At 39.2% G+C, this 21,912-nt stretch overlaps 1 protein-coding gene across 4 annotated transcripts in view; it reads left to right on the plus strand.

Moving 5' to 3' along the window:
- robo3 (roundabout, axon guidance receptor, homolog 3 (Drosophila)) overlaps nucleotides 1-21,912 on the plus strand; it is a 189,635-nt gene that overhangs the window by 728 nt on the left and 166,995 nt on the right. The window lies entirely within an intron of this gene.

A 21,912-nucleotide genomic window follows, 5' to 3' on the forward strand; every position in this document is an offset into this window, starting at 1 on the left:
TGATGGAAATGTTGATTCAAGCTGAGCAGGGAGTTTGAAAGAGAAAGTGGAAGGAGTTGTCATGAGAGTCGATCTGATGTGAGGTGACTGGTGATGAATGGACGATTAAAATCAGAAGACAGATCTAAGAGTTGTTCTGATACCGATACCAGTATCAGGAAACCTTAAATGCTGTATCAGTGAAAGCGTGCATAAACATCCAATGCACTTATCCAATTCCATCCGTAATAGCCTAAAAGCAGATTGATCATTTTTTTTATATATAGTTTCCTCTTAAGGTGCAATTTTCTTCCTACATTAGTTTCATATGGCTGCTGCTGGGAAACAGCCTACTGTTTTACATCAGCGAAGAAGAAACATTGAGCAATACTGTCAACAATACAGCAACATTTAAACATGATAATGATGGTATGCACAGTGTGCAAGCCAAAGTTTTGAGGCTACTGTTAGATAACATTTTGTCCATCTTTTGTTGCACTTGCACTATGTAGCTGCAGATCTGTAAACTCAGGTATTAGAATCAGGAAGTAACATATTGTAGCCAACAATATCTGTAACGACTGACAATCATTCTAAATGTTACATCTGGTGCTCTCAGACCAGATGCATGATGGGAATAATTAATACAACGATTATTGGATTAAGCCGAAGGGTTGTAGAACAGCCTGCAACTTCCTGATTAACCCAAAATCCTCAGAGTAAAATACAGAAACTAAGAATGATTCTAGCACTTTAAAAATGCTCAGAATTATCCTTTGATTTTAAACTTCTTAATTGTGTTTCCGTGGATGTGTGTCCTTGAGAAAATCCCTAAATCAAAACGTGTCAGTCTAAATCCATCTAAAGACTCCTGTCAGAAAACAATCCGTGTGCGTGTGCAGCACAGTGAGATGAGAAGGCTGTCAGAGCATTTTGTGGTGTGTGAGTAAAAATTGTCACAGAGACAGTATCACCCAATCACATGCTCTGCTCTTCAGCTCTGTTTGTTAAATGAAGCTGTCTGCTGTCAGGCTCCACAGACCAAAGCTGTCACATCTCCTTAACTTTTGCCACTGGGCTTCTCTCTCTCTCCCCCTCCTCCTCCTCCTCCTCTTCCTCCTCCTCCTCTTCATGGACGGAGCTCAGACTCACAGACACTCTGCTCTGTTTGGTTTTTATGGTTGTGGAGGGAATTTAGTTTTTACTGTGTGTCTGCAGAGGGTTATTAACATGCTGTAATGAGATGTCCCTGCTGTGCACTGCTCCAACGACAGGGCTGCAAATGCGTACATATGAGTAAGTGTGTATGTGTGTTTGTGTGTGTGTGCCTGTGTGCCTGTGAGTAGGGTAAAGTTAAGTCAACAGATCACCTTGATGTCTGCTATAATGAGGACCCTAGCTTTGTCTCCATGTCGGTGCATACCAATGAATGCTGCATTCACACACATACACCAACACACAGATAGCACACATATGAAGTCATGGACATTGTATGACAAATGTATTCATCCCTTCAAACTTTTTCATGTTCTTAGACTCACTCTTTCTGTCTTTTTATCTCTTTTTGGGATTCTTTCTTTCTTTACATCCTTTCTGTATGTCTCTGTCCGTCTTCATGGCTTCAGTTCTGTCTTCCTTCTTGTACTTCCATCTCTCTTTTCTTTTTCTTTCTTTCTCTTGTTCATTCACTTTCCTTCTCTCAGCCTGTCTTTTTGTCCTTCCTCCAGTCTTTCTATCTTTCTTTCTTTAGTGCTGTTCTTTTGTCTTTATTGTCTTACTGTCTGTGTCTCTTCCTGTATTTCCGTCTTTTGTACATTTTATCTTTCTGTCTCTTTGTCCAATCTGTCTTTCAATCTGGTCTCTCCAAATCTCTTTCCCTCCTATTTGTCTTTCTTTCTTTCTATGTACCTTTCTTTCTTTTCTAATCTTGTTTCTCACATATAGAGCTGCTTCGATGCTTGTGTCCATTGACGTCCGGTTAAAAGCGAGCGGTCGGGGTTTGCTGTGTTCCCTCTTGGTGTAGCATTGTGTGGGTGAGTGTAGGTACAGTAATTGGTGTGCATTTTGTCACAGAGGGGAGTGAGGTTTGCCTTTTGATGAGAGGACATGGGTGTGAAAGGTAGATTTTCTCTCTCTCTCCTTGATAACCGGCTTCCAGCAGTGTCGATAACGCTGACTTTATAGCCTCTCTTCCACTGCCCTCACACTTCTTTTTCTCTCTCTTATTGTCATCCATCCTCTCATCCGCCACCTCTAATGGAGTGCAGATTGAGTCGCGCGATCTATACAGCACAGCCCGATGAGACAGTACAATGAATCTATTGAGAGGAATCTGTCTGCTGCAGAGAAACATGGATGGATCTGCTGATAGACAGACGTGACCGGTGTGCATCTGCCTTCATATTCTTTAAGTTTTTCCCCCCAGAGCTTCCTGACACTGATCCTCCTCCTGACTATCTTTGGGTGATGTCGATACATTCAGGGAGTATAAATGAAGACTAGGGGAGGTGTAATAGTTCTGCTAATGAGTGGTCAATGAGATAAAGTCTATAAGCTTTCTTTATTGTACACTGCTGTGAAGGAAATGGATTGCACACATGGAGGGAATCAAGTCAAACAATGATATCTACGTGTCCAGCCGCTGCAGAAATCAATGTTTCTTTTTTAAACCAAACAAAAGGTCCTTCAACATCTTTGCACAGATTCAGATTAATACCTTACATATTCTTATTCCATTTTCAGACATAATAGAGATGTACATATGTGTGGCTATTATGTGCTGATTCATCACTACATGGGGGTGGGGGTGGGGGGGTCAAACCGTGGGTATCCAGGCGAGAAGCTCAATAGCAGGGCAGTGGGCGGACAGCATGTGTGGGTCGACCAGGAGCTCAGAGGGAGGCTCAATGGGAAAATCAATGCTGCCCGATAACCAATTTGGGAAATAATGGACAATTCACTCAAACACAGCTCTGTAGTGGACTGCAGGGGAGGACTTACACGTTTATCTATCAGATCTATGAGAGGTCCACTCTACTTCTTCTTTTATATCACACAGGTTAAAAGACAAAGTCAAAAGTAAAACTTGAAAGTTGGCGTTCCTGATGCCAGCTACTACTCTGGCAAATGACAAACGGGAGCATTTCTTCGACCAAGACACTAAATCTCACCAATTTAGCTACCAATGTCTGTGTCACATGTCTTTATCTACAACAAGGTTCTTGTGTACTCTCCAGATATGACCATTCAAAAAGGGGTGTGGCACCACGTTCTTCAAAGAGCACCCCTTTTTTTGCATTCTTCATGAGAGATTGACGTAGTTGGTTCAGCTTCTGGTCTGAAGGTGTTAATCATAAATCCTTCCACAGTCATGATGATGATCTCCTCTTCCTTCTTATTGTCAGAATTTGGGACTGTTTCAGAAACCACGGTTTAATGCAATGACCCTTTACAACTTTCTCCAACGATGCATGGATTGCACCCATGATGGCATACATGTTCAGAGCTGAGAGGCCTTGATTAAGTCATCCTGATTGACTTTGATGTGTCCTAATATGCTCTTGAACAGTCAACTGGTGACAGTGGATGTTTCTCCATTTGTTATCCAGACAATGACGGACTTCCTTTTTCAAATGGTAAAAAGTCAAATCATTAAGAAATCAGTTGAGGATTTAAGTGTTTGGAGAATTGAATCTTGGAACATTTTCATCATTAAGGACAAGTCTAGACTTCTAATCAGAACATCCAGGGCTTTGCAATCAGCCCTGCACATGTGACTTTCACTTTGCATGTCCCCCCCCCCGCTTTCACTCCTAACATTTCCTGTCTCTTTTCACCTGTCCTATCCAATAAAGGCAAAATGGCCCAGAAATATCAGTTTATAAATGATTATTTCACTATGATAAAAACTTGTTAAAAACTGAACGTTATTGATTTGACCTTCAAACATCTTCTGGATACGTTCTGGTGAGATTAATGCCATCCCACACATGACTTTGAAAACTATGAATGAGCTGTATGATTGTCTTTGCACTTCTCTACTATAATCCTGCATCAGCACCATCATATCACTGTCCAGATCATAAAGCCAGCTTTGACAAAAAAAATGTCTCTGCTGACTTTGCAAATTCATAATTTTTTTAACCTTTACTCTGCGTCATAGCTTTAACGGCACCTTTCCTGTGTCCTGTATGCACATTTTCTTTATGGACTTGAGCTTTAATAATTATGTATGGGAGCTGATAATAACCAGATCTTTATATGGCAGTATTGTTACAAGCAAATTTAACATGGCTAAACATGGGGCTCAGTGGAAGAGTCGGCCACTTTACAAAGCAGCCTCTGCCGTCAGTGTGTGAATAGATTTGAATGGGTAGGTTTGACCTGAGGTGAAAAAGCGCTATCAGTTAATAATGATGGACACAAGTGCGACACAAGCTCCAGTCCATTTACCATTTAATGGGGGTCTGATTTTTCTGAAGTGAAAAGGATTCTTAAAATATTTCTTAAAAGCTTCAAACAAAAAGAAATGAAAGAAATGCATCTGCTAAATACATGGGTATATGACAACATCGACAGCTTCTCTTTGCAGATCTAATAGCCCTATTTATAGACACTGACTGTGCCTCAGTTAATTGACACTATGCTTCCTAGAAACAAAAACAGGCTTATACGTAAGTAACACGTGAAAGGGGAAACTTGTAAAAATGTAATAACTGTGAACCTTAAAAGGTGTCTTGTGATTTAAAAGCTGCTTGAATACTCCTACATGAGATATGAGTGCCCAATTAGCTGCTCTACCTTTCTACCCACACATCCTACTCTCACACACTCATTTGTGATTAGGATGCTACTTCTGACTGTGGAGATACATTCATAATCACTGGCTGGCCGCAGAATATTTGCATGGATCAATAGGTGTTAAGACACCTGCTCCTTAGGGAACAGGTGCACTCCCACAAACAGAGATTTGAGGATGAATTGACGTGGAAAAATGCTGATAAAAGCGCCATTACAAGAAGCATATACATAAATGGATGCAAAAAAGATGCAAAGGCCCTCATTAGACTTCTGGGTAATCAATAAAACTTCAGATCAAGTCTGTTTTATGATCCTCAAGAGTACTGATCATGTGATCCTTTTATTTAATAGAACTTTTGGTTCTGATGCTATAAGTCAGAGTGGTGTAGTGGTGCTTGTGGACATGTACACATATACTCATAGAAGCATCTTTGCATTGAGGCAGCTGGAGCTGGCAGACTGCCACTCTGCTCTATAATTGTGTGTACGTATTGTAATTTATGGGCGCTAATGCGTCCATTTGTCCCTTCATGGAGGTCAAGTAGGCTCCCCTTTGCTCTATTCACCGTAAATCTGCCAGGGAGTCATTAACGCTGCGTGTGTGAGTCTTTGAGTGTGTGTGTGTGTGTGTGTGTGTGTGTTTGCATATTTTCTAGTTAATTACTTCTTAATATTTCAATATGTAAATCCCATGAAAGTTTAACCCCCCCTCCTCAAACAACAGCATCTAAACTGATTTGATTTGCACAGAAGCAGAGATGCATGCACTCTCCTTGTCACGTCAAACCAGAATTGTATTCAATTAAAACTGTTTTATTTGCACACTGCTGGAAACACTATGAATTAAAATGGGTGTCTTGTAACTAAGGGAGACAATCACCACGGTGTCTTTGTGCCACCCAGCAGCTCTGAAAGAGGGGTTTTCTCTCTGTGGTTGTTGTTTGGTGCTAATGGTGCTGTTAGCGCAGAACTATGTGAAACCAGCCTGTGTCTGCAGAGAATGACACATGACAATGAGAGAGAGAGAGAGAGAGAGAGAGAGAGCTTTTTAAAATTAATTAATTAAGTATTTACATTCCCAAGATTTTGGAATACTGTCACAGAATACAGTATGTCACACAAAGAAGGATTTAAATTAAAGCATCTGCAAATGTGATTTCAGAGTCTTTTGCCGAAAAAAGTATACTTTCATAATCCCACTTTTTTTTAAAAACATCCAACTTCCATTTTATGATAATACTTTGATTCCAACAATATTCAAGATTTAACGAGATGCCAAAACAGAGAGAGAGAGAGAGAAAAAAAAGTTTACTGCTGTCTGGCTGCAGACTCGAGTTTTTTTCTGTCAAATCAGCATTGCAACAAACTCTTCTGTCAGTTTATAAATCTCATTATTTACCAGTAAATTAGCATGACCTCCGTCAAACATACAACACATTTTCAACATTAGACACATCAGTATCATTTTTTATCACATCAATAAAACAGATAAGAGATAGTTAGCAGTTTATTACATTTACCTACAGCTTAGTTACAGCTTGCTGACGAAGCCCTTCTATATGCATCAGACACCAGCTATGTAATGATGTAATGATATTTTTGAAATGCAATTAAAAATCTATATGAATATGGACAATTTTAAATTGATTGAATTGAATTGATGAACACATTTTTTTCTCTGTGTTTTCTTGGTTTAGTGACCTGATCTATTTGCATTTGATAAGGGGAGACCACTGCAACCAATTCTGCTCCCATTCAGTTTTGTGAACAATGAAAACTAAGGAGTTTTTTTATGTACCTCTTAAAAAAGAGCAGAGATTTTGACAAATGCAAGTCTCGTTAACCCTCAGAGGGAGCATTTAACTTCAGCTCCTCTGATCCACTACGTCCTTGTTGCTGTATTCCTTCAGTATTTATTGGGAATGGCTGTCTAGTAAAAATTAATTATTAATAGATGTGGAGGGAACATTTGCAAAGCCAAAACATTTTCATGGTCAAAGCCCAAGCAGAACGCTGGAAACCGCCAGACTGTTCTCCACGTTTTCTAACCTCAGGTTGACTCTTGTCTCTAAAAACCCACCATTATCCAACTGTGACTGTAGGCTCTCTAAGTATCTGACATATCACATATAATGTAGCTGTTGAGCTGTGAGATGTACACTAATTCAAAGTCACCAGACATGCAGACTGACTCTGTGCTTCACCTCTGGATGCTGTAATTCCTGTCAGAGCTGCTTCCAGCTCCATGCGTGACGTCTGGATCATTAGATGTGACCTTTCTCAGCGTGGAGCTGGAGCTGGCTGTGTGTGTCTGCGGCTGGGACTTTGTTGTGGGCTAGAAAGAGAATGTGTGATGACCGGGGAGCGCTCAAGTGAGGCTGGCCAGACAAACTGTGGTGGAGAGCAGGAGGTGGAGGGATGTGAACCCATGCACTGAGGGCGTGCAGCCAAAACAAACCCATCACTCTGCTCGGGGAAGGTCGTGACTCTTTACACACTCAGCCTGGTAATGCTTCTCTCTCTCTCTATGATGTATAATGGATCTGCTGTGTTTCAGTCGCTTCATTTTTGATCAACACACTGATATAAATCCACAGTGGTGATCACTGAGGAGCTCATATAGATTAAATGTATTGATAAATTACAAAGAAAAAGCTTCAACATGCAGACGGATGATTACAGCTTTGATTTTTGATGCCATTTGTGTCCGAACATCTTCAGAAAACTTCACTATTTTCTTTCAGATTTTAGGAAAAGCTCTAATGTTACAGCTAAGCTAAACTGCTAAAGTGATAAAAACCCAGTAATTTTCAGCTTGTGGTATCCATAAAATGAAGTAAGAATATTTGAATAATTGTTCATTTTATATATCTTGGATGGTTCCCTGGTGAAAAAGAATAATTGGCACATTTAAATATGAAGAAACTTAATAAGTGTCTTGTTCTAAATCCACTCTGATCCTATATTTGATCATGCCTATTAACCCCTCTATTTCAGGTCTGCTCAAAACAGGCTGTTTCTGTATCGCTTTAAATGCAAATGAGCTGTTTTAGACCATGCCCCTCTCTGGAAGGGGATGTTGCTTGGGCTTTCTTTCACCTTGCCATATTGTTTACGGTGGAAAAGCAGACTCAGAGGGCAGAACAAACACCTAGCTGTGGGAGTGTCACCCACCTGGGGGAGGGGCTACTGCCCTTTGTGATGTCATGAAGGGAAAATCTCCAAACGGCCTGTTTGAGCACACATTTTCTGAAAAGTGGAGCAGACAAAATCGGAGAGGATGGAGTTTTCTCATAAATGGGGAGTTTGTAGACAGACTAGGAACACATATTAGTGTCAGAAAGACATGGTGAAGGGCATTTTGTGAAATATGTGTTCTTCAAAAGACTATGCATACTGTATGCATACACTCTTAAATGAGCACATCTGTCACACCACACTTTTTTCTTCTTCAACGGTATAAAAACAAGGATTGTAGTGTGTGCAGTCTTTACACTTTTCCTATTAATTGTATGTAAAGTAATTGTATTTCAGAAAATAATTCTAGTTATTGAAAAAGTTATTGTGATGTCTATGCATTTCAAAACGTACATTTTGTTTGGGTTGAAAGAATTCATCACTGATGGCTTCAAGCAACTAGCCATCACCAGGGCGACAGAGAAGCAGCTTCTTGGTAGAAAGCCCTCATAGCTGGTCAGACACCTGATTATAGATTTTATGGCTGATACCTACAAAAAAATGAAAAAGTTGCGATGTACACACACTCTAGATGTATTTTTGTGACTTTTTCACAAACTGACTGTGGATTGCTTCTATTCGATACTTTCAGGGATCTTCCTCTCCGCCTGTCGCTCCCTCCTCTAGTCTGTTTTAATCTCCTGCCTCTCTGTTATTCCTTTGTATTCCTTTATCCTCCCTGCATCTCACTCAATATTTGCCCTCTCGCTCTATCTGCCTCACTTCAATTTCGTTTCAATTCACCTTGATTTATCGGCAGGGCTGTTGCATAAACAGCTTCACCACCCTCTGTGAATACAAAGAAAATACATTTTTAAAAAAGCAAGTGAACGCCTTATGAATTTATATGTGTTGTGTGTATGACAGCACCTTGACAATGAAGGATCTGAGTCACTGCACGTCTTTTCCATCTCCTTTTCCACCCATCCTGTGCTCCCTCACCTCCATCCCTCCATCTGTGTCGTCATCTCCCCATTAACAAACCTCCCCAGTCCTTCCGGAGGAGGATGAATAACATCAGGCAGTGCTCAGTGGTCCATCCAGGAACTCAATCACTTTCAGATCATATCCAAGGTTTTTTCAGCCACCATCACCCTGAGCCTCCTCATCATTGTTTTATCCGGCATTGGCCTGCTGCATCCACGATCAATTAATTAACTCCAAATTTCACTTTAGACCTCCAATCTATAGCTCTAGCATGTTAGCCTTATCTTTTGGCAGTAAAGAGAAATGGAGAATGTTTTGGTGCAAGGATTTCACAGATTATTTTCCAAGAAAATAGAAGAGAGCATTTTTAGATGGTTTGGGTGAGCCATGTTCACCGATCATCTAGAGACAGAAGACTCTCATTGGATTGAACAAGAGATGTGCCCTACAAGTCGAGAATTTAAATAATCAGGCAAGAGATGTAGAGTCATTAGATTACTTTGCTTTTTAAGGTTCTTTAATTCTATGATTTCTCACCGAACACAGCAATCGCAGCGAACTTACCCCTCAGATGCTCCATAGAGGGGTTCCATTGGTTTTTAACTGCTGTTTTGGACAACAGGTGTTGCAGTGATGGAAGCAGACAAGCAAAGTGGTTCAGATATAACTGATTCTACCCGACATAAAAGCCTCTGCATTTTTCTGATAAGCTCCAAGAGAAAGAAACGTGGTCAAACTAGTATGAATATTGGAGATGCTTTTGAATAATTCAAACAGGTTAGAAGACTGATGCAGAGCTGGCTAAACACTGAAGCTTCATTGTGCGCGACATGACAATTCGAACGCTTGATGTCAGAGTAACATTATAAGAAGCTCATCATTCACACCTCTGTAGATGACATGTTCTGTAAAAAGAAGCTACTGAATGCTCCAAAATGTTGCAAAAAGCAATTTAGAAATGTATTAAGACGGAAAGAAAATATCATATACACTTTAGACCTGTTCAGACCTGTCCTGATTTTTTTTTTGGTTTTCCCTGCTTAGCCCCCCTGTGTCGTACATAATATGCAGAATTATGTACATAACCGAGCAGGGATGGAAATTAGGCAGCATCTGTGGCGACGATGAGCTCTAAAGGGGACGATGGAGAGAGACAGAAGGGCACAGATCCTACTTTGTAAGCAGGAGACAGTTCTGCATATGCTAATAGCTGCTTGGACAACTTTCTCCATCACTGCGAGGATTTCTCCAGGTGCTGAGAGATAGGATGGTGAGGAAGATATAAGACGGTGGTTAGATTTACTCGTCAGGTGCTGTATGTACGCAGGGATTAGTCGTGTGTTTGCTGAAAGAAAACAGGAGAGAAGATAATGGAATTACAGAATTCAGGTTGCTCAATTTTTCAGGCTATTTGTTTGAGGAAGAGTTGTGATAATCCTCGGAGATGAGTTTATGATAATGCAGTTTTGTTCCTGCTGGGTGAGCATGCCTTCACCAGAGTTACTGGACTAAATAAGAATGATCTTTTACACGTTGGAGATCATGCTTTTAAATTTTAGATGATAGTGAAGCAGACTGGGTGGATAATGTCACATGACCATTTTTCTAAAATAAATCCTAAATGCTCTTTACAAATACACATTCTTGCTGCTTGACAATCAGGATCTGCTCTGAAATACCAGCATGCCCTGAGTTCTTTATTGAGATTTAATCAGTGCCCCAAGCGAGAGAAGAAGATGGAATCTGTTGTCTCTCAACTGGATAGTCAGGGGTTTGATCCCCAGCTCCTGCAGCCACATGTCCAATATATCCTTGGGCAAGACACTTAACCCTGAATTGCTGTCGCATTTTTCATAGAATGTGTAAGAATGGGATTAGTTAATTTGGATGATCACTTTATAATCAATGCCTTGCTCAAGGGCACCTCGGCAGTACTCGGGAACTGCCCTGGCACCACTCCAGCTACCAGAACAACTTCCCTATTTTGATAGACCACACTTTGATTTGGCCCGACCATATAGAAAGAGTTTTGATGTATCTGATAAGTAGTTTCAGAAATGGAAAAACTACTACTACAGTACATTTGAAGATCGTCTGACAGTGCTGTGTGACTGGAGGGGGGACTTCTATTAATTAATCTGTTGGCAAAGTTTCTCGATATAGACTCATTATTACTCAGTAAAGACAACAGATTGTGGGGAAGCCTTTATCCTCAATATTCAAACTACTGCCATAAATCATGAGGATTTGGGCCTAGCAGCTACACAAACATCTTAATGCATTAAAGGCATTCACATGTTTCCATCAATCGAATCAATTACATCACACCAGGCTTGATTGAACTCTGCAAACACAGTAGACAAAAAAAAAGAAGGATCTTTTTCCCTCAATCAATGCCTCCATAAATTATCCACACTCTCTATTCTCATTGACTCCTGCTTCAGTGTATTAAAGAGGCCGGCGGCGGCATTCACGAGGGAGCTCACGTACAAACAGGAGGTCAATCAAAATGAGGGGTTAAGTGTGCTGATGACTCAGGGGTCACACAGCGAGGTCGCAACCCTTAACCCACCTACAAACCCTCCAACATCCTCACTGAGGGAGCGTTCTGTGCAGACACTTCTTTTGTTCGTCACATCTGCCTCCTGCGCCATTGTTATTACAATCAGTGCAATCAGTTACGAGGATGTGACAGCGATGTCCACTTCAAGGCAAATTATTAGATTCAATGTAGACATGTGTCCTTTCTTTTTATTCAAGCATGATGTAGTGGATATGAAAGGCTTGTGTCATAACTAAAACATTGCCTGTCTGTAGTCGGATGTTGCATCATGATTATGGACCATGAGCTAAATTTGTATGCGTGTTATTATTCTCTAACAAGGAATCTGGTTTCAGACAAATGGAGTTTCATCAGATGGCAGGATTCATTTAAAACATAAGGTATGGACGTTTGAAAGTGTTCTAGGGATGTAAGGATGCACTTACCTCATGATACGATTGTATCACAACTTGTTAAAGAAATTTAATTGAATCAATTCATGAATAAATGTGACTCTTTTATTACAATTTCGATTTATCTCTTGTCCAGCTACTGACGTCAAACAAGAAAAGCCTAAAGAAGATAGCGCCCTCTGCTGGTTGAAAATAAATATTGTAATATTTTCTTTGGTCTCAACGATTCAAATTGCCCATATTTAAATCGATTATTATTTGTATTGCGAGGTATGGATACATCCCTATAGTCCTATAGTCTGTATGAAAGAGGTTCGGCGTTGAGTTTGGCATTGAGTTGTCACCATCTTTTTTGTCCAGAATTGCTTATATTATAGCAAAGAGGTTGAGTTAGAGAGAAGCATGAGATGAGTCAGAATCAGAAATGCTTTATTAATCCCAGGGGGAAATTCGGTTAGTCATGGATAAGCTATCTGCTAATGCTAGCACTACCTACTCATGCATGTCCATACCAGTCAAAATAATCGTTAAAGTGCAACTAAACACTGAACCACACCTTGAAGCATCCTGTAATTTAATGTCCATTTAACTTTAATCAGGAGCATAAATTAAAGGAACATCATTCTGTTTTTAAGAAGACTTCGAGCCAATGATTGAGCCCATAAGCTCATTTGCAAAATGTTTACTTGGGTCATAAATCAAGAGTAATGTCTAACATTTTTCTTATAGCCTGCTTTACAATGTTCCAACCAATGGAGTCGCCCCTGCTGCTGGCTGTAGGAACACCAAGTGCATGGCACTCTAATTGAATTTTTCACAGGAGGCTATATCCTCTTCTTGTATGGTCTATAATTTTAGCACCAAATAGTGGCTGCAGAAGTGTCTCTGTTGTTGTGCTGCGGTGGAGGAAAAAAAATACTTGAGTGAAGGACTTTGTTATATCATCCTTACAAACACACTCCAAAAATACACTCGCATGGCAATACTTCAACATGTCAATGTCAAAACACAAATATGCACAATGGTGGAATCACACAAGCCATCAGAGTAAGCATGACAAATCTCTTCCTCCTCACACACACACACACACACTGTCATATATAGCTGTCTCCAAAATCCATTTCACATCCCAATCCCGATGCCAATTATTTTCTGAATCCATTGTTGGTGCTGAAACATGCACTGACAACCCTGCAGTGTCAACACCATTGGTCATGCATGTCTATGAATACTAAGATATAAAATGTTGTGATAAGAGCAATCATGGTGGCTTTGTGCCATACACTGCATTATGTTCTCCTTCTGTTACTTTGGATGTTTTCAGCATATTAACATGAGTGTTTAGCATAAGTATGTATATGAAGAATTCAATCTCTTACTGAAACTTTCCTTTCGATATCTTCCTCTCTTTTGTTTTAAAGCTTTTGTTTACATTTTGTTTTCCTCCCCGTAGTGTGAGGTGATATCAGCTGAAGTCAGACTGAAATGAAAATGATTAAAAAATGCATTAGAAAGAAAAAGTTACATCTGTGAAACAAACTCAGCAAAGTGCAACAAAATTCAAATGCATAAATATTCCCCTTTTCTACTAACTAACTGAATCAAAGAAACAGAAACCCAAGCAAATTATTTCATCCAACACTTTCATGTAACCAATCACAGCCCAATGACTTTTAACAGTCAACAGTGAACTTTAAACTTCTTCACTTTCTGTGTATCTCCTCCAACATGTAGATTTGAATTAAACAAAATAAACCCAAGGAGTCACTTCCTGCTTTGTTAATGAGAAACTCTCAACTCCTGAATGTGTTTATTAAGCATCTGTGGTTGATATATTTGACGCTATTATACACCTTTTTCAGTTATCTATTGATGATTTCATTCAAATTATGGATCTGAATTCTTTAGTATAGCTTTTGATATACCTTCAAAATAACTTAGACTTTCCACTGCTGATATTAAGATTTTTGTCTCCCTATGCTACAATTTATTTTTTTGGGAAAATGACCACTTAATTTTCTTAATATTATGGCTTTACTCTCATAATAAAAAGACTGTTTTCTCAAAATCTCTTATACCCTTCCCCCCTTGCTTCACCTTAATTTATCTCCCCATTGCCTCTAATTGTAAACTCTTCCTCTCTTGTAGCTTAATCTCCATTGGAAATGAGAGTTGTGATTTCAGTGGGACTTTCCTGAATAAATGAAGTCTAAATTCAATCCAGAAGAGTGACTGCTCTGATAATGGTTGTTGTACTGTTACAAGAATCCATAAAGAAATGTAGAAAGGATATTCAGTATGCGGCAGCAGCAGCAATAACCCGCCCTGCTCTGATTTGTTCATTATCATTAAATGCATGATCTCAATTTACGCTTCGATGTTTCTGTCATGCTGCATGCCGATATTGATTCATTAGCAGAGACTGTAAATGTGTGTGTGTGTGTGTGTGTGTGTGTGTATGTGTGTGTGTGTGTGTGTCGGGGGGGGTGTTTGTTTGTGTGTGTCAAGAGGATACTACCCATGGGCTGTATCTGTAACAGTCTATGCAATTACTGAGTTAACACTAATTAATCAACATAGTCAGTGTGTGACCCACCCAGAAATCCCATCTCACACACGCACGCACACACACATGCACACTACATGCACACACAGTTAACAAAAACCAGTGCTTGCATTAACTTGAGAGAAATATTCTCTTCTCCTCTTTGTCCGTTCCCTCTCTCCTCCATCTGTCCCTGACTCACTAACACACACTGAGGTTAACTTTTAATTGCCGTCATATAAATGTAATTATGTTCCTCACAGTCATGTTTGCAGAGTATTTAAATTCTGACATTTCCCTGAAAGTCACGTTCAGTCAATCAAATGTGCACGTCTAATTAAAACGCCTACTGCATGTAAACCACAATCACATTTTATCTTACCGAGCTGCATAAAAAATAACACATAACTGACATGTTCAATAATAGAATAAGTTGTCTTTCTGGTACTTTGTGTTATCAGACTTTTAAAACACATTAACCTCTAAATGTCTGACTGCTTTTCTTTCCCTTTATTCATAAGTTAAGACTTATGACACGATGATGCTTTATGCCTCCTTCAAATGTCTGTTCATGCTACAGATCACACTCTTTGACTGAAACTAAACTTATTCTTCAATGTGAAACTGAAGCTGCTGGGAACACAGCTGCTGGCTCAGAGACACGATCCTGACTCAGATTGTTTAAAACTATTTCAAACGATGGATTTCTACTGAAGGAAAAAAAAAAGGTGTTTACAATGGTACATAAATTGTTTTACTTTATTAGTTTCAGTAAGTGGAAGTGCCTTGAACTGCATTCTTTCTTTTGGCCAGCAGGGGGTGGCTCCAAAAAACAAATGTAGTATAATAATTTAAGAGTATGATAAAAGTATTTCTAATGTGCATGTTGTTATGTATTTTATCTTGGTGTTGTTATAGCAACTCAGGTTGTAATCCTTCATGGCTGTTGTGATGTTTTCTTAATTAATTGGTACTTGAAATTGACGCCCAGGCCGTATTAAGAGAGGAGGGGGGCCGCATGTGGCCCTCGTGCCGCCAGTTGCCCACCCCTGATACACAGCCTATAAGATAAGTGGATGGTGAGAGGAAATACTTTGAAGGATCTGAAGCCTGAAATAACAAACACAAAGACAGAAGCAGATGGAGTGAGGATGATGACAGTGGGGAATTATTTGAACATTGGTGCAGGTTGTATGTAACAGAAAGGGTCAGTAAACAAACACAGAATACAAACAGGATATCAAAAAAGATGGAGGTGGAGGAGCAGCTGCACCTTCACTTTGTGGACCCAAAACCAATTCTCTAAAAGAGTGCAGGCTATGATGACTCCAATTTCAAACAGTAGGATTACATTTTTCTGAGGAAAGAAGTGAAGATTGTTCAAAATGAAACCAGAGACGATAGTTCAGTGGGACTCTTTGGAGGGGCTTACAGGCCACGCTAAACATTGAGATGTTTCAATAGAGGCAACATGCCAAGCTGTCAGTCAAATATTTCTCTTGTAGATTCTAGGATTTAAAAATCTGAAAAGAAAAGGAAAATTCCTTATTTTAATTCACTTGTTTCTCCTGTCATACTGTTTTTTATTTTTCTGTGGTTTCTATACTTCATGAAATCTTTTTAAACTGTGATAGCTAACAACAAAATATGTTTCAAGGACATAATCATATTTCACAATAAGATTTATTTTTATTTCATTTACATACTTTGGGAAAATTTAAAGTAATGAAAAAGGTTTTTTTTAGTCCTTGAAATGTCATCAGAATTAATTTAAATAACAAAAAACAGAGTTTTATTCTCAGGTTGATAATGAGGATTCTCATTAGTGAAAAAACATTAACAATTCACTTCTCATTCTTCAAATGCTGCATTAAAATGATTTCTGAATATTAATGACAATCAACTTTATTCATGTAGCTCTTTTCTTTTTTTAACAAAGTCCCAAAAGGAAACAGACGCAGCAGATGTCCCAAACAAACAGAACAAGCATGTGAAGTGAGATTTAACGGTGACAGTGTAAGATGTTCAGAGGTGTTGAGGAAATTACTAAGAACTTGACTTCACATAATAAGACTCAATTGAATCAGATGGCTTAGGTTGATGAAAGTTTATACATACAAGAAGAATACTCTGGAGTAGAGATGGAGTATCAAGCACACGTCTGATGCTGTGTCCCTGCTATGCCAATTCTCCCAAACTCTTCAACAGCCTTTGAATATATAGAAAAGACATTATTGACGTCAGAGTCATACTGACCTTAACTAATCTGTGATGTCAATTTGGAGCAGACACTAAGTCGACCAAACATGCAGATATAAAGGGGAAGACCCTTGACACACTAAGCTGTCCTTGGTTTCTAGTCACAGCTGAACTCTATCAAGTCTGACTGACATCAGAGAACAGTGAATAAACATAATGATGTTTAAATCTTAATACATAGGTACAGAAACTCCACCACAAGAGGAAGCAGACAGGTTTTGTCACAGGACAAAAGGTGTAGTTGAAACAGTAAGGAGAAAACCAGCCAGCTGATTTGAGTCTAAAAGAGCAGCAAGACCCAATAAAAAAAATCTTAAATGCAACATCGGTAGAAGATAATAAACCTTGAAGGTTACCTTGGTGTACATGAACCAAACATAAATAAATTATAGCTGTCAGCATTCAACAGTCTGATAGCTGAAGGAATAAAGAAGTTAGAGTTTCTGAGGGATCATGTTGCAAATTTAAGTGCAATCAGAACTTTTGGTTCATATTGATCAAAAGACCCCCAGGAGAAGGCCCGGGTGAACAAGAAGCTCACAGGTAGCTGAGCAGTTTGAACAAACAACCGGACAGAGTCATCATGAGCAGCTGAATTCATCCTGAAATGAAGTGCAAACCTCTGGCTCTTTTACACTTCTACTAAGTGTCCAAATCATCACAACAGATGTGAACTAAGACAAGATTCAGGAGGAAGAGTGGTGACAGAGCGGTGCAGACGCTGTGACTTCCTGCAGTGAGAGCGTGCAGAGGGTCCACAGGGCGAACACTGCACTCTGACATTTTCACACACTTTAATAACAGTATTAAGATTGGCAGCTCGAGCAGCCTGATTAACATAAAGCTATTTATTAGGCTGATTTCCCAGGCTGAGAGCAACACGGAGCGAGGGGGGTCGACACCAGGGGGAGGGGAGGGGTTGGAGGCTGGAGGCAGGAGGTTAAGGGCAAGTCGCCATGGAAACAGACTTGGGCGGGTATAGCGGGGAGTGATCGGGAATAGTGGACGTTCATTTAGAGGTGGAGGAGAGAGGCAGAGGGTGCAGAGTGTGGGGTCAGACGTCACCGATGAATTTCAATTCCTCCAAGCAGACTTAAGTCACTGCGGGGAGTTTTTCAGAATAAAAGAAGGCGCATGGCGGCATCTATGAAAGTTTAATGTGCTGTGATTCAAACAGGTCGACCCCCGCAGCTCGGTCAAAAATATCTTGTTTCACTTAACATAAGCCACAGTCCCCTGACCAGTTCAGATAAACACATAATCTTAAGATTTAAAAAGCAAAACATGAGGCCTGAATCCCTTGTTATTATTAGTTAATGGATAGCCTGCAGTGAGTAAAATAATGTCATTTTATTTTATTTTATTTTAAGAAAATTGTTTGCTAGTACCCCAATGTTTCTATATATGACTATTTAGGTATAAGTGTCAGTTTCCCACCTGCTGAGCTCTGCAGTCCAGTCAGCAACCATGGTAAAGATGACTTTGGATAATAGCTGATACGGTGAATTGATAAGCAACATTGGGTATAAAGGCTTGTAAAAAAAGCCGGCTGTGGATGAGTGGTGAAGTCGGTCGTCTCTCAGGTAAATGTCAGAGCTCCAAAAATTCCTGTTTTACTATCCCTGCACATATTTCACATGTAATTAGTCTCATTGCACCAGTTTCACATGCACACAATCTCAGGGTGATCTGTGTCCACCCCCTCACACACACCTCCTGCAGCTCTTCATTAGCACTAATCAGAGTCTCAGTGCTGCCCACAGCGGGAGCCGCTGACACCTCTAAGTGCGGCAGTAACACTGCTCACATAATACAGAAAGAGCAAAGTGTGTGTGTGTGTGTGTGTGTGTGTGTGTGTGTGTGTGTTTGTGTGTGTGTGTGGCTGGCCTGCATCCACTCCCTGCAGTGCAGCCATTATAGTCCAACAAATTGCTGTATGCAGCATGGACAGTAAACAGGTTGTTGTTGAGCCAACATGTGCACACACATGCAGCCACACAGAGTGTGAGGACTAAAAATAATAACCATATATGACACTTTGTGCTCTTTAGTCTCCTGATTGCTGCTTCTTTATTCTTTATATGTAGAAGCTTAAAAAACAGTGTTTCACATGTGGGCACATTTTTAGCTTGCATAAAATTAGCCTATAGCATCCACTGCTCATGAAAACGTCATTATATTCAAACCGCAGGCTGATAGATTTCCTCAGATTTCATCTCATTATTAGTCATATGATGTCATGTGTTTTAAAGGTCTAGGGACAGATGTAGCCCTAATCTCTACACATACCGAGCTACTGTTGCACATGAAAAGTACATATGCATGCTATTTGTCTGCATTTACTTTGGTTTCAACTACCATTTGAATTAAATCAATGAATTATAATGAGAAATCCGCAGCCAGCATGCAACAACTCACCATTTGTATATTTGCATTTTTATATTTTTTGGTAAATGTGAAAATGAGTCTAATATATCATTAATTATTTTTTTTGTACCTGATTTTTTGGGCTGTTCTGGATCAAAAATGGATTCACAACCCTTGATCTTTTCTTAATAATTTGTTTCAATTTTGTTATAACGTTGATTAAATTATTAATTGACCATTGAAGGGACATTTATATCAATAGATCAGACCCAGAAGTTTTTTTTCACAGATTTAAAAAGGAGTGGATGCAACACTAGGTCATGAAATCAAAGGGCCAAAGCAATGATGAAAAAATATTAAATATTTTGAAAGAGAAAATTCATTTAAAAGAACTGCATTTCAAATTCAATTAAAATGAATAAAAATGAAATTAAACAAACACATTAATGTTTGAGCTTTTCTCTTGCAGTTTATTTCATTCACACATGAAACTCTTCATCACCTGGTACAGACAAAAAGAGAGTGAACACTTTGTTTACATCTCTCTCTCTCTCTCTCTGGTGCTGCTAGACTCATAACTTATTTATAATAATCACGGCTCTTCTGTCCGTCTGTTCAGAGTGTTACTGAAGCAGCTGATGTGTCTGAACTCGACATGCATGTGTCTGTAAGTGTGAAAAAAACCTCTAAAGCACGTTTTCTTTTTTTGTGGGCACCATGCCCACAAATACTTTATGTTATTAAAGGTCAGAGTCTCTTATCACTCATTGACTATAGGGAGCAAGCATCTGCTGAATAAAAGTGATGTCATGTAACATCATATGTAACCCTCAGCCCTTTAGATTTGACATTGATTTGTGAGTATTAATGAACGTATGCACAGAAACTATAAGGCCTGCTGTGGTTCTCCTCACAGTCCCAATGACTAATACCAACAGTGACCTACAGATCGACTGACAAGAGTTACACACATGTTGGAATGAGATCACACTTTTCAAATCAATGGTTGGAGGGAAAAGGTGTAAATCACTTCTTTATTCAGCAAAAATGATTACAGAGTCCTTGTTAGTAATTTCCTTCAAGGACTCTGTAATCGTCTGCTGATGGTGTATTGGAGGTTTCCCATCACAACCCCCTGATAAAAGAAAAATGTAACATTTTCTAGAAATCCCCACACATATGAAATTCACTCAATTAAAATCTGGGACACCAGTTCTATAAATACGACCAGTCAGTGTCCAGAAAAAGGCTTTTGTAAAAACTTTGCTTTTCACTTTTTTCTGTTAAAACTTATTTTTAAATATTACTTGGTTGTACATTTTGTTCTTTCTGATTTTTTATGTATTTTAAATATTATTAGAATGATTTTATTTTCCCTATCTGATGTTTTTTTATTTTCATCCTTTTTTTCAAATGTTTGGGTTGAAATTAATTAATTAATTAATTAATTTAGTTATTTGATCACTAAATTTGATTTGCTAATCTTCACCTCTTGTCTCTAGTTGGACCTGTCACGCCCGACCTTAAGGTGCAGCTAACAACAACCCACAAATCAACCCAATGAAGTGATAAGAAACACCTCAACAAAGTCAAAACCAAGGGACTTATTATCAAAAGAAAAACAACTAAAGAACAACTCAAATAGCTTTAAAGAAAAACCCACAACGACCCACGACCCCTGATTGAGAAACCCCACACATCAGTCCTAACTCTAAAAGCCTCTCTCCTCATGAAGTCAGCGCTGCAGCTTTTAAACTCTGAGGCCAGCTGCAGCTCGTTAGGTAATCAGAAGCTTCACCTGGGCAGATCTGCAGACAACAGGAGGGGAGAAGGGACAAACAACACAGGGAACAACATACAGCTGTGTCAGGGCCTTTAGAGATAAGGGGTAGTAAAAGTTCAGAATTCAGATAGACTGAAATATGACAACACATGCATTCAATAGATTTATATTAATTATATCAACCAATATAAATGTAATGTCACGTTGTTGGGAGAGATTGTATTTCTCTCTTTGTAAAGCAGGTTTCAATTCCAACCTCCCCCTTCTTTCCCCCTATGTTTCACACCATTATCAAGCTGGTTTACATTTTTACATCATTATTCTAAAAGCAATACTTCTTTCTTCTTGCATCCTTTCTGACTGTTCTGATATGAAGCTTTTAGATTGCATATTTTTTCCTTATTGTAAAAAAGTTGAATTTTCTTTTACATTGAAGATGTTGCTCAAGTTGGTTATAATTATCGTTATAATAAATTAACCACATACCTTCACCGTAGAGTCACTGATGAATATTCTAAACATTTCAACAGCTGAGATATGTCTCCTTTATGGAACATTTTGATAAACTGTCTGTGATCTCATGTTTCAAATCACAGAGCACAATGAGACGAGGCTATGACCTCATCATTTTGTCCTCTGACGTCCTGACAGGTGGTGATGTCATCACCTGGTATGACATCACCTGACCTTGTTCCAACAGCTGTGTTCACCTTCACAACAAAGGGAGGGAGCTGCTCTATAAAGACGGCAGGTGGGAAGAGATGTGAGTCAGTGCATCGTCACGACACACATCTCATCAAGGTGGCGTCGCCTTTGTTCAAGAATAAAGAAAAGCTTCTCCAGCTTTTCTTTGAGTTTGAAAAGTCTCAGATTCTTCATTCGGCTTGAATAGGTGGCACAAAACTAAAAAGCCTTTTGTTGGCATCAGCCATCTTTTAAAAAGAAGCGACTATAGTGACATTGTCAGGATGATTTTGATCTCAAACATATGCAAAAGGCAGGGCAGATGTATTTGTATAAAGCCTATAATAAAGGAGATTAAAGCCTTTTACAGGGGAAC

Source organism: Labrus bergylta, chromosome 14, assembly GCF_963930695.1.
Source record: "Labrus bergylta chromosome 14, fLabBer1.1, whole genome shotgun sequence".
Classification (NCBI taxonomy): domain Eukaryota; kingdom Metazoa; phylum Chordata; class Actinopteri; order Labriformes; family Labridae; genus Labrus; species Labrus bergylta.